Source organism: Chenopodium quinoa, unplaced genomic scaffold (assembly GCF_001683475.1).
Source record: "Chenopodium quinoa cultivar QQ74 unplaced genomic scaffold, ASM168347v1, whole genome shotgun sequence".
NCBI classification, from domain to species: Eukaryota; Viridiplantae; Streptophyta; class Magnoliopsida; order Caryophyllales; family Amaranthaceae; genus Chenopodium; species Chenopodium quinoa.
In genome coordinates this window covers 4,902,136-4,915,159 of record NW_018743697.1, presented here as the reverse complement: position 1 = coordinate 4,915,159, position 13,024 = coordinate 4,902,136, and the positions used below count along the sequence as shown (strand labels likewise).

Here is a 13,024-nt window from a genome sequence, read left to right as displayed (position 1 = left end):
TGGTTTGAGAAGGATAACGCTCAAACCTAGTGCGGTAAATCTTGTAAGTATTTATTTTGAAATTTGATTTGAGTTAATATCATAGATCGAATTATATATTTCTTTTGACAGAATCAAATTAGATTACTCAAATCTAGATTCACCATCTCTTTATTTCTGGAAAAAAAATAAAATATGAACCTACCTCCATCTCTTTATTTCTTGAAAAAAAATAAAATATAAACCTACCTTGAATCCTTGATTATCTAAATCACATTTAAAAATAATTGGCTCAAAAAGAACAAAGTTAAAGCATCCAAATAAATTCCAAAGTAAATTAACTCTCACCTCCAACAAAAATCTGTAAAAAGAAAAGAATTTGAATTCTCCGAAGTCAGAACTGGGTAATCTTTGCTTGTTTTATTCTCTCTGTAAATAATCATCACTGTTAATCTGCTATTTTAATTGCTAATCACCATTACTATAGTCAAACCCATTTCAATTTTGAACAAAAAAAAAACCTTCTTTTTTATTTCACACTCTTCTCTACAACACACAAACACATTCCAATTTCCAAAAATCCAAAAAATCAATCTCCCTCTCTTACTCATTCTCTCTCCTCTGTTTTTCTCTGGGGTTGTAGAACAAGAACAACCTCTGTATTTTGTGTATATTTCTGTAATTAGAGAGAGAAAGTGAGATTTTTAGAGAGAGAAATTGAAAGAGAAAGTGACCGTTCATTGAAAGAGAGAGAGAGAAAGAAAGAAGGGGTGTTGTGGGGGTTCACTTTGAGAAAGGAGTAAAGCATAAACCATCAGTGGGTAGTAATAGTAATACTAGTAGTATTTCATTTCATCCCCATTTTTTGTAGGGTTCATTGCCCACTAAAAAATTTAATCTAAAACCCCCTATTTTTTCTCTCTCTCTATTTTTTGAAATTTAACAACCAAAATATTGATTGATGGAGATTTGGATTAGCTAAGATTGAAACTTGACATTACATTGATACTGGTGTTTTTTTATTGGTGGAAATGTTGGATTCAAATTTGAACTGAATTTTGGACGATCTATTCTGGGTATTTTAAGATCTTATGGTAAGTTTTTAATTCCCAGAAATCCGTTGTTGATTTTTCTTGTAATTTTGCTATCTGGGTATTTTTCATTTAGTTCAGATTATGGGTTTGATTGGGTTTTAGTAGCTGGAATCAGATCCAGGAGTATCTGAAATTGCAATTTTTTTTAGTGCATTTACCATCTTTGATTTCATAATTGGGATCTATTGCTGTTAATTTATGAGGTTTTTACTGTGTTTAAGTACTAGTTGATTGATTTGATTGTCACTTTAGCTTTACATTGAATTCTTCGTTTTACATTTGTAAGTTAAGTTATTGTATATACTTGTTTGGAGTCTACATTAAGTGTTGACTACAGTGTGGACTTGGTACTATATTGGCATTGATTTGGAATTCTGGGGTAGGTTTAATTATTAGTGTTTTGTTAATGTAGCTGAAGGTTTTTTTGGAACTTGTCCAGGTGTGGAGTTTTTTTCTATATTAAGCACTGAAAAATCGCGGTTACTTCTTGTGTTGTACATACGTATGATTGTGAGGCAAAGATTGTAGAAGTTGGGAGAGGCACTAGGGTGAGTGGTGTTGTGTTAAAAAGGCGAAGATGACATCAGATGTGCCTCTTGATTATGCTGTATTTCAGTTGTCTCCTAGACGGTCACGGTGAGGATTTACTTTGCTTGGATTTGTGAAATTAGTGAAATGGATTGTGTTTAAATGGCTTACTTCTTTGTTTGCTTGGCAGCTGTGAGTTGTATGTTTCCTATGATGGCACTATGGAGAAGCTCGCATCAGGACTTGTAAAGCCTTATGTTACTCACTTAAAGACTGCTGAAGAGCAGGTTGCATTGGCTGTGAAGTCAATTAAACTTGAGGTGGACAGATATAAAAATGCAGAAACATGGTTTACAAAGGGGACTATTGAGAGGTTAGCATGTTGCCATCAGGATTACTTTTTGATTAGTAGCTTAAAGTATACTCCTTTTCTTGTTCTATTATTACCAAGTAACTCTGTTGATATATTGTAACGAATTTCTTCCAGATTTGTGCGATTTGTTGGCACACCCGAGGTTTTAGAAATGGTTAACACATTTGATGCAGAGATGTCCCAGCTAGAAGCAGCTCGCAGAATCTACTCACAGGTACTTTTTCTTTTATTGTCATTCTCATTGCACCATGCTTTGGGTTCTGTTATCTCAAATATAATGTACTGAGTAGCAAAGCTTACATTTCAGGGAGTAGGTGATGATCAATTGAGTGCATCAGGTACGCTCATCTGTTTTGGCTTATTAAAAAAACATTTTGTAGATAGTTCCTTTGGAGAGAAAAACAAAATTTAGTCTAATTAACTCTTTTTGGGATCCTGATTTATAGTTTTTTCCTTCCTAATGAGGTGACTATGTGCCATCAACTATACTCATGTATCCTTACTTTCTAGTTTCAGTCTATGTATAGATTATTAGCTTAGTAGGGAAGAATTAAAGAGTTTCTTGGGATTTCCCAGGATGAGGTTAAAGTAGTTCGTTTTTGGGAAAATCTGGCTGTTGTAATTGTAATAGGTGACTTGTTCAACTAGGTGTTTGCGGTTTTAATGTAGCTGTTAGAGGTTACTTTTCAAAATAGTTGTTTAATGTAGGTGTTTGGAAGATCCACCTGTTGAAGTAGTAAGTAGCTTTTGCAAAATTCTTTAAAAGCTGATTTCATTAGCTATTACAAATCATTACTATAAATAACATAAATTCATGTTTACTACTTAATTTCTGATAACATTTGGACTGAGTCAAATAACTAAGCTGCTTGGATCCAGAACCTTTTCCCCAACAGGCAATGGGCAGATTTATTGTTTGGGAGACCTATTATGGAGATTTGGATCTGTATATAAATTCTGGGGCTTATTATGCCATCATGTAACTTGTTATGGGTGATTACAATGTTTAGATAAACTTTGGAAGTTGGAAGTTGTTTAATGGGTCCTAGAGCAAAAGAGATGTGCTAGAAATCAGTTAACAGTGTTTAGACCTGTGTATTATAGAAGGATTGTACAAAGAAAATACTATACGATATACCAAAGTGAATTCTCTTGTCTAGGCCCTTGAGCTGGAAGATGCTTGTCTAGCCATTACTCTGTATTATATATCTGGGATTATCAGGTACAAATCATCTTGCAAAACTGAATTTTTTGATTTGAGATAGCTTGGGTACTGTTGATTTATAATATTTGCAATCTCTGGCCCATTTATTTTGGAGATTTGTGTAATTGTACTGTATGATTGCCAATGGCCTCCAGAAGTTTAAGATTGTTTAAGACTATTAGGAGTTAATAGGTAAATGATGATGTCTGTGCTTCTCAGACTCTCAGTACAGCTTCAAGGCCATACAATATATTCTAAAAAGGCTTTCATTATGACAGGGTAAAAGGTGTTGGATACTTGGATGTACACAATCTTATCTTTGTAATAGTGAAGAAGTGAAAACAGATTAATAGGTTATGGGACCTTCTTGCTCATACTTTTTTAGGAATAGTGCTCTCTTATGACTTATAGTTCCATGGCATCACTGAGATGCCTCTCTGAGGATGTTGCTACTATAAAGTTGAGGAATTTAGGAGGTTTAATGTACCTGATGCTTTGTTCTACGTCTGAGAATTGTAGCAGTGATATTGAAGAAAGAAAATTGAGTATTGATCAAAATTCCCTTGACAGGAAGTTATCTGGGACATTTATGATATCCAGCTTCTTCTGTAGCATTCAATGTTGTATCAGGACAAATTGGATCCGAGTGTCTGTGTGACTTTTTATTTTTGGGGGTCACTCGCGAGCATATATGTTGTTAAGGAAATTTAAGATAGGATATTTTGTCAATTTATTGAAATCGCAACTATTAAATGCTTTTGGTGATACTTTGTTTTGAATATCTCTAGCGCACTTTGTGACTTGTGTTGGACTAGTAAACTAATTATGGTCATGGAATCCTTTGAAACCAAACCTTTGGTACCAGCTGTATCACTGTATACTTGATTCGCCAAATATTTGCCTGTTAAACTTAAGAAACGTTTAAGTGACAAAAGACACTTGGTGTGTTTTTGCTTCTTTTCGAGTAGTTCTCTTTTTATGGATGTTTCTGCTTACATCCGCTTCAATTTTTCTTTGAACTTAGATGTCATTAGAAATTGCAACAGGTTGTACTCGTTGTAGTAAGATTCGCTCTATAAAATAATTACTAATAGAGTAATAGCCCTTCTATTAAGCAACACCACCTTTCATGTCTGCAATCTGCATGCACCTTTGTTTTGGAGCCTTTTTTTCTTAGGGTGTTGGGATGAGGTTTCGTACTGAGGTCTCAAAGTAGTTCCTGAAGATGGCTGTCCTGACCAAAATTATGATTGGTGAAATTCGAACTCTTGTCGAGCTACAATCTTTACCCATTTTAATGGCTTTGACCCCCTCCGAAACAAAGGTTTCCCCCTCTGTTTGACTTAGTGGTGCGGGCAAGACTACCTTTTCTAAAAAAATTTAAGTTGCATGGAGTCAACATGTATCCTAAACAACATTGGTAACTATTGAGAATTGAAGGTTACCAAGACAGTTTATCCAATGTCTCATTACTTTCTAGGATCTCAATCTTCTTGTTAGCTCAGTGTTTGTGTTTTTCTCTAGTTATTGGTTACTACTTACTACTACCTCAGTTAAATAGTTTATGGCTGGTCCTTCAATTTATTTTCTTTTTTAAACCCTTCCTATATAAGTTACATTTTTGTAGATTAAAGGTAGAATCAGCAGTTTGCTTGCTTTTGCCTCATTTATAATTTACTCTTGCTACAGTACAAGCTGTCAATTTTTACTCATCTTGGTTATATCTCTCACTTGGTGTTTTGTTATCGACATAAATTCCTCCAGTAGTTGTGTTGTTATGGAGGTAATTTTTAGTATCTTTCTAGCAGATGAAAACTGGTTTTCAATGATTAGTTTATCTACTGAAAATAAATAAAACTGTGCTAGGGTGGACAGAACTTGAGATGCCATTCAATGGGGGTAGGTGGTTCATTGGTTGGAGGCCTGTTAGTCTTAATTTTTTATGGCTGTACCATTGAAATGAAAAGTCATTAGGTCAGGATGTCCTGGGGAAAGAACCATGGATATTAGCTATGTTGCTAGTTTTGCCCGATTCTGAGAATCTGACATGTGTATTAAAATTTTCATAACATGGGATTCAAAGTTTGGAGTTACACATAAACCAATCTTTAAATGCTAGTGAATCAGTAATCAGTGAATCAGTCATTGTTAAGAGTATGGTAACTTTGTGATATGTTTGTTGGTATGATTCAGCTAGTTTCAATTTATATCCATTGAGCACTTTCATTTCTCTTCATGTGGTTGCTTATTCTCTTGTACATTTCTATGATAAACCACTTCTATGATCATTATTTTATTGAAGCAACTAACTGCATTTGTTCTTGTGGCTCAGAAATTTGATTGTTCGTTAGTTATTATCAATTTGCTATTTGTTACTTAAATTTGTTTCTGTAATAGAATATGATTAGCAGATTTCTCTAATGACTAGATTTTCTGATGTGCCAGGTGGGGATGGAACTGGAGCTTCTGCGGCATCTGATGCTACAAAGTAAAATTTCTAATTGGTTTGCTTCTTTCTGTGGATGTTGAGTACAATCTCTTTGAAATTACATAGCCTTCTTGATCCACGCATTTGTCTTTTCACTCTTTCTGAGAACCTGCTTTCCTAGGTGATAGAAAAATGGAAAATGTTCTATTATAGTTTTATTTCAGGCTTCTTGATCTGACTGCAAACACTGGTATGGTAGGATATATAAGTTGGGTGATTGCTAGAGGTTGCTAGGTTTTTCATGCTTGAAGATGATGCTATGGAAAGGAAGGGAGTGCTTTCTCCTCCTCCCTTTATCTAATGTAATGATTATGATCTTTCTGATTTCTCAGGAAGGAGCTACTGAGAGCCATTGATGTGCGGCTTGCAGCAGTTAGGGAAGACTTGACTACAGCTTGCTCCCGTGCCTCTGCTGCTGGTTTCAATCCTGTAACAATCTCAGAATTACAGCATTTTGCAGATCGCTTTGGTGCTCATCGCCTAAGGTAATTGTATGTTAAAGCACCCGGATGCAGTTTGCCTGCATCTTTTCCAAACCACTATAATATACAAAGTATGTGTGTAGGAAAAGAGTATGGGAAAAGATGAAAGAAAAAACTACAGGACACAATTGACAAGTGAGTGAGTGACAACTCTGGAATTTGGACTTATCCTGTTTAAAGAGACAGGTGTAAAACTCAGTAAATACAATCATGGAGAATAAGAACTAATTTCTGGTTCATCCTGTTTGGTTTTTTTTTTTATGGAAATTAAGGAAATTCTAGTGGGTGGACAGAAGATACTCATTTTTTTTTCCAATCATGTGTAGATATAAACTACAATAACTCAATAGGTCTATAATAAAATAATAATAAAAAAAAAAAACGACGTTTGAAGGATTCTACAGTTTTTAAAGCTTCATACACTCATCATCATTAATGAAAATTAATATTGTTTTACTAATGTATAAAGGAATTGATGGAGTAAAATATGATGGGGGAATTCTAGGTATTTCAATTGTGCTCATCCTACATTACAAATTGTAAATTTAACATTAGCAGATATTCCAGATACTTTATTGTTAATGTATACATTATTATATCTGGGTAGTAATAGAATATTCTCATTCTGCATGTTGTCTGTTCAATACACATGTACTTCATTCCCTGCAAAGTGTGACATTTGACCTCTATAATTAGTTGAGTAGTTTGTTTGACAAAACCACATTTTCATGCAGTGAAGCTTGCAGCAAATTCATCACCCTCTCTCAGCGACGTGCTGACCTCTTCTTCAACAGCCAACCACCGACAACATGGAAGTCCTCCGAACTTGCCCTGCGCTCCTCCTGCAGCTCCGATATGTCCCTTGATGAACCCTCTGATGACCAGCCCAAGCCCTCCCCCGTTCCCACTACCACCAAGGTCACCTTCCCTTTACGCCGCTTTTCTAGGGAGCCCAGTCCTAGCTCTGTTGATGACGGAGAGGAGAGAGAAAGTGCCAAAGCCATAGAAAAGGACATAGAAAAAGACAAAACCGCGGTCCCCACCACTTCTGCTTGTAACTCAACGACTGAGTCAGATCAATCTCCTTCCACGTCAACTCAGACACCTCAGCTCACCAGACGGCTCAGCGTGCAAGAAAGAATAAGTATGTTTGAGACCAAGGCTCAGAAGGATATCTCCCCCTCCCCTACTACTGTTGTTTCTGGCGGGGGAAAACCTGAGCTCCGTCGACTGTCATCCGACGTTACTTCTTCAACTGACAAGGCTGTTTTACGGAGATGGAGTGGTGCGAGTGACATGAGTATTGATGTTAGTGGGGAGAGAAAGGAGCCTGACAGCAATGCCAACACTCCTACACCCACGTCCACTTCTATACCCCATCCCGTTTTTCTTCCAAAATCTAAGGATCAGAGTGACTTAAAGGCGGATGACGTTAAGGAATCTAAGGTGCTGGTGAGACCAAAATTTGGTTCCCAATCGGCTGTTTTATCTGGTGGTGGTTCTGGTTTGGAGGAGTCTCCGGCATCTGAGGCAAATTCTAAAATTGCATCTTTATCAGGCAGATCATCAGAGAGTTTGGGATTGAAGGATGAACAAAATGATGGGGTGGTCCGTTCAACTGTGATGCCTTTTGAAAAGGGTGAGGAATTCAGGTTAGAGAATCAGCCATCCTCTATTCAGACTCAGATTAGATCTCGGCCTGGGAAAACAGAGCAGTTGGATTCCTGTGATCAGATAGCCACAGAGGAGAAGGTAAAGAGCACTCTGGGTGGTGGAAGCAAACCACAGGAGGATACAGGGAAGAATTTTGGTGCATCTGCATTTACAATGGATGGAAATTCTGGTGTTGTACAATGTAACGTTGAGAATGAGCAGTTGAGGGATCAGCAGGTTCGCAGATCAACTTACCGGACATCTCATAGGAGAACAGTTGACGTTGCATTGGAATCAGCAGCGTCTGAAATTTATTCTCAGGCTACTCAGAACAAAGGAGGTGAGGCTTATTCCATGCCTGCTGATCCTAGGTGGAGATCTTTAGGGGGAGAAGTTGATAAGGCTGGAAGGAAAGATTCTGGGTCATTTGAGAAGCAGGCCGACAGTTTATTAATACAAATGGAAAGTTCTGATTCTTACAGAGGAAAATTTCAAGGGCATGGTTCTTTTGATCAAATGAAGAAATCTGGGGCTAGATGGGAAGAGAGTGGTGCTGGAATCCAGCAGGATTCAACTGGGAGAAGTGCATTTGAGAATAAGGAAGATTCTTCCTCAACATCTTCATTCCCTGTGGATCAAGTTCAGAGGGTAAGACAGCCAAAAGTTAATCTCGGGGTGAATGATGATCTGAAATTGAAGGCAAACGAGCTTGAGAAATTGTTTGCTGAGCACCAACTTCGTGCTCCTGTTGATCAATCAAATTCTGCTCGGAGAACCAGGCCTGTTGATATGTCCACGGAGCAGGAAATAACTTCTGTCAATAAAAAACCTGTGATAGAGACTTCCCCTGCACAGATGACTACCATGAAGTTCGAGGGTGAGCCTGCAGCGGGTTCTGGTAGTAAGGAGAGGAACAATTCTACTCCAATGACGAAATTTGTTGGTAATCAGGAATATGATGTCACACCAAAGCAAAACATTTACAGCCTTAGCTTTACAGATGATTCTAGAGGGAAGTTGTATCAGAAGTATATGCAGAAGAGGGATGCCAAATTACGGGACGACTGGAGTTCAAAAAGAACTGAAAAGGAATCTAAGATGAAGGCAATGCAGGATAGCCTTGAGAAAAGTAGAGCTGAGATGAAGGTCAAGCTAGCAGGTTCTGCAGACAAGAGAAATTCTGTTAATGATGTTCGTCGGCGGTCAGAGAAAGTGAGATCATTTAATTCCCGATCATCATTGAAGAGAGAGCAGGTATGCATCACTCTTGCTGAAAGTTCATTTTAAAAAAAATTTACCTAAAATCGCTGTCAAGGGACTAATTTATGATTTTTCAAATTTCAACCATTATTTCTTCCTCATCTTGATCAGCCTATTGACTCTCTCTTGAGTGATGGGGATGAAGATCAAACAGAATTTGTTGGAAAAAAAGCTCAGTGAGACATATTTGGGAGATGCCTCTTCTAGAAGTGCACAAAACAGAAAGGTTGTACCCAGCAAGGGTATAGCATCATCTACACCTCGTAACTCAGCAGCAACTATTCCTAGGTCTTCTGGGAAAGTTTCTAATTCTGCTGCAGGGAGAAGAAGGATGCCTTATGATAACCCTCTTGCACAGTCGGTTCCTAATTTTTCTGATTTACGGAAAGAAAACACAAAGCCATCACCTGCAGGAAGTAAACTAGTCCGTCCTCAAGGAAGAAACCATGCTCGCAAAAAGAGTGTTAGTGAAGATTTGCCACTTGTTAATGAAGAAAAGCCACGACGACCTCACTCCTTGAGAAAGAGCACAGCTAATCCCATGGAATTGAATGATTCCCGTAATTCTGATGATCTTGATGATGCTGTCTTCACGTCATCAAGACATGGTAAAGAGGAGAATGAGGTGTATCTTAATTTCTCGAAGGATATAGAATCAAAGGCTTTTCCAAGAAAAGGTAATGGTGTTGGACATATATCTGGTGTGGGTAGAGCAAAAGCTTCAATGATGGTTGAGGCATTTGGAAACGGACATGATTTTGATGATGAGAGTTTTGAAACGGAAGAGATGACAGATGTAGCCAAAGACGAAGAGGATGATTTTGAAACCACAGTTGGTGGAGAATCAGCTGACATGGATAACAGTAAAGGAAGATTGAGCCAGGAGTCTGACAAGTCAGCAATTTCTGGGTATGGAAACAGCAATGCTCTTGGAATGGAAGGCCCTGCTTCTGTCACTGAATTACCTCCTTCCATGTCTTCCCTTTTTCGTTCCATGGGATCCATACAAGACTCACCAGGAGGAAGTCCCGGGTCTTGGAATTCACGTGTGCATAACCCTTTTTCCTTTTCACATGAAATCTCAGACATTGATGCGTCTGACTCACCAATTGGGAGCCCTGCGTCTTGGAATTTTCACTCTCTAACACAGACAGATGCCGAAGCTGCTAGAATGAGAAAGAAGTGGGGAGCTACCCAGAAACCTATTGTTGGTGACTCATCACCTAGCTTGTCACGCAAGGACGTGACTAAAGGTTTAAAGAGATTCTTGAAATTTGGAAGGAAGAACCGTGCAACTGAGAGTCTGGCAGACTGGATCTCAGCAACCACATCAGAAGGAGATGATGATACCGAAGATGGAAGAGATCTTACTAATCGGTCATCAGAAGATCTGAGAAAGTCAAGAATGGGATTTTCACATAGTCATAATTCTGACGAGGGATTCAATGATAATGACCTGTTCAATGACCAAGGTGAATTGTGTTTCTCTTTCACTATTGTCCTGTGAAATTGAAAATTCATAATCATTTATAACTCAGAGCTTCCAATCAGTCCTTTCTATGATATGATGTTTGCATCCTGCTCCTCTTGCTGAATTGTTGCAATTACCTTTCAAAATTTCTGAACCTAAAGTTCTGAATTTTGTTAAAAGTTGCCTTTTGTTTCTATGGAGCAATTTTAGTGGGACGGAGGGAGTATATCTTTATTTGCTGAGCTTCTTTTATCGTTTTATGTGAAGAACTTTGAAATTTACTCTGATTCAAATTTGATATTTTTGATTGCAATAGTTTGGTTTTTTTTTTTTTTTTTTTTTTTTTTTTATTATTATTTTTTTAAGGTAAGTGTGTCTGTTCCATTCTCCTACTTTCCGAGATTGTATTGACATGTTTCCTGTTTTGCTCGATTTTATGATATTAACAAAATTATATTGCAATTTCAAGGTATAACTGGGAATGTCTGTTTTATTGCAGTTCAAACATTGCAAGGTTCAATCCCAACTCCACCAGCAAATTTCAAATTTAGGGATGAACATCTTTCTGGAAGTTCTCTGAAAGGTTCATTCTTTGATCTTGTATACTCATATTGTTTGTTTAAGTATTTATTTTCAGCTCAGTAAATGTACTCTCATGAGTAGACTCACTCAAATTATTTGCCGATATCACCCCCCTTTATTGCGAGAGATTCTGTTCATCTTGCTGTGGTTCCAGTGCTTCTTAAAAAACCTGGTTTAGTTTCATGTGCTATTCTTTCTTCTGAGTTTGCAGGTCTTTGATACCTTAGGAACAGAATCTTTTCTCCTCACAGTATAAGTTTTTTATTCTTGTTTGTTGGGGTTGGTTGTAAAGGTGAGAATCGGGAAATGTTGTATGGCATGATCACTTGTGAGGTAGTTCAGAGAATTAATTTGAAAATCTGACAATAGAGCTACTTCAGAAGAGAATTGAAACAAGCATGATAATGTTTTTATGCAATCTTTTCTTAATGAATGACATAGCTTTAATAATCCACTTAATGTTTGTATGTTAAGCTTAGAAATAAGCTCATCAATAATGCCTTAGTGCAGATTCATTTTGTTCAAACTAATTTAAAAGATGAAATTCAATTCGTATCAAACTTGACATTTTTTAATTTCCAGCATGAAATGACAGAAAAACAGAGTGATCACCATCCACCAAGATGACTTATAGCTTGTGTAGTCTCGTGTGCTGTATAAACTAGAAATTTTAGTATATTTTTGCCCCCTGTCAACAATCTTCAAATTCTTATTAATCTGTATTTAGCATGGTATGTATTTAATGTGCTAGGCAGGTAGGAACACTACATCATGGATATTGAGATCACAATCCTCCCAAATTTGATCCAACTTGTGTGAAATTCAGTTTTGGGCTTGTGGCTCTATATTGACTTCATTAACAGTAGTCTTACTCTATTATTCCGACTCAAGTAATCATGTTATGAGTCCAAGTTTCTCTCCTGGCTATTTTGTGAAAAATATCATTGATTTTAGTCCGAATTAAAGTGTCGGTCTGTAGTCATGTTAAAGTGTCGAGAATCCAACAAATGCACTTGTTTCAAAATGAACTGTTCAATATCATAGGTCTTTTTAATAATTTGTGATGTCAATACTATTGTTGGAAGAATGGGGTATTTGTTTTTCGCTTGGTTTTTTATACTTTGCTTTTGGACTATAGCCCCTGATATCTGCTCCTGTTGAGCTGCATGTAGCTGCAAATATAACGCAATTGCTCTTGATTTTGTTTTTTCAGCCCCCAAGTCATTCTTCTCACTTTCAAATTTCCGGAGCAAGGGAAGTGACTCAAAGCCCAGATAACATTTAAGGTACAGCATATAACCTACTGGAAGATTGTTGCGATGCTCAGAATCTTCTCAAGAGAATGTGTTGTAAAGGATGGGAAGCATAGGACATACTCGGAAACTCTTGAGGTATAAAGCAGGTACAGCACCATAAATCAGCATCTATTGTTGCTTTGATACTACTGAGATGTAGTTGGTTTCAAGATATGTTGTATATTTGTAATGGTTGAACAGTCGCCTATTGGCAGAATGATACTGTGATTTTTGGTAGTGCCACAGCATTCTTTCTTCTTCCTTTGCAGATGTCTTGTGTATTACACTTATCTAAACCCAGATCTTACTGCATCTATTCATGTGACTGAAGTCCCGGAATAATAGTCGAGGGAAGGGATTTTTGCACCACTGAAGTTGATATTTACAATCATTCTTGTGATAGGAGCATTGCAAAATGCATTCTTGAGGGTTGGGAGTGTAAAGATCAACTTTTGAAGTGTAAAAATTCTAGACCCTTTTCTTTTTAAGCTCTCCTAAAGTTTGGGTTAGCTTTGATCAATTCAATGTCAATTTTATTTCTTATTGAATGGCTGTGCTATATCATACTTGGTCCAAAGTAATGCTATATAATATCATACTTGATTTTTGTGGTTA

General features: G+C 37.2%; 1 pseudogene; it reads left to right on the top strand.

Annotated features, from left to right (window-relative positions):
- Positions 1–12,973, top strand: LOC110684418 (annotated as a pseudogene).
- Positions 12,974–13,024: the final 51 nt, after the last annotated feature.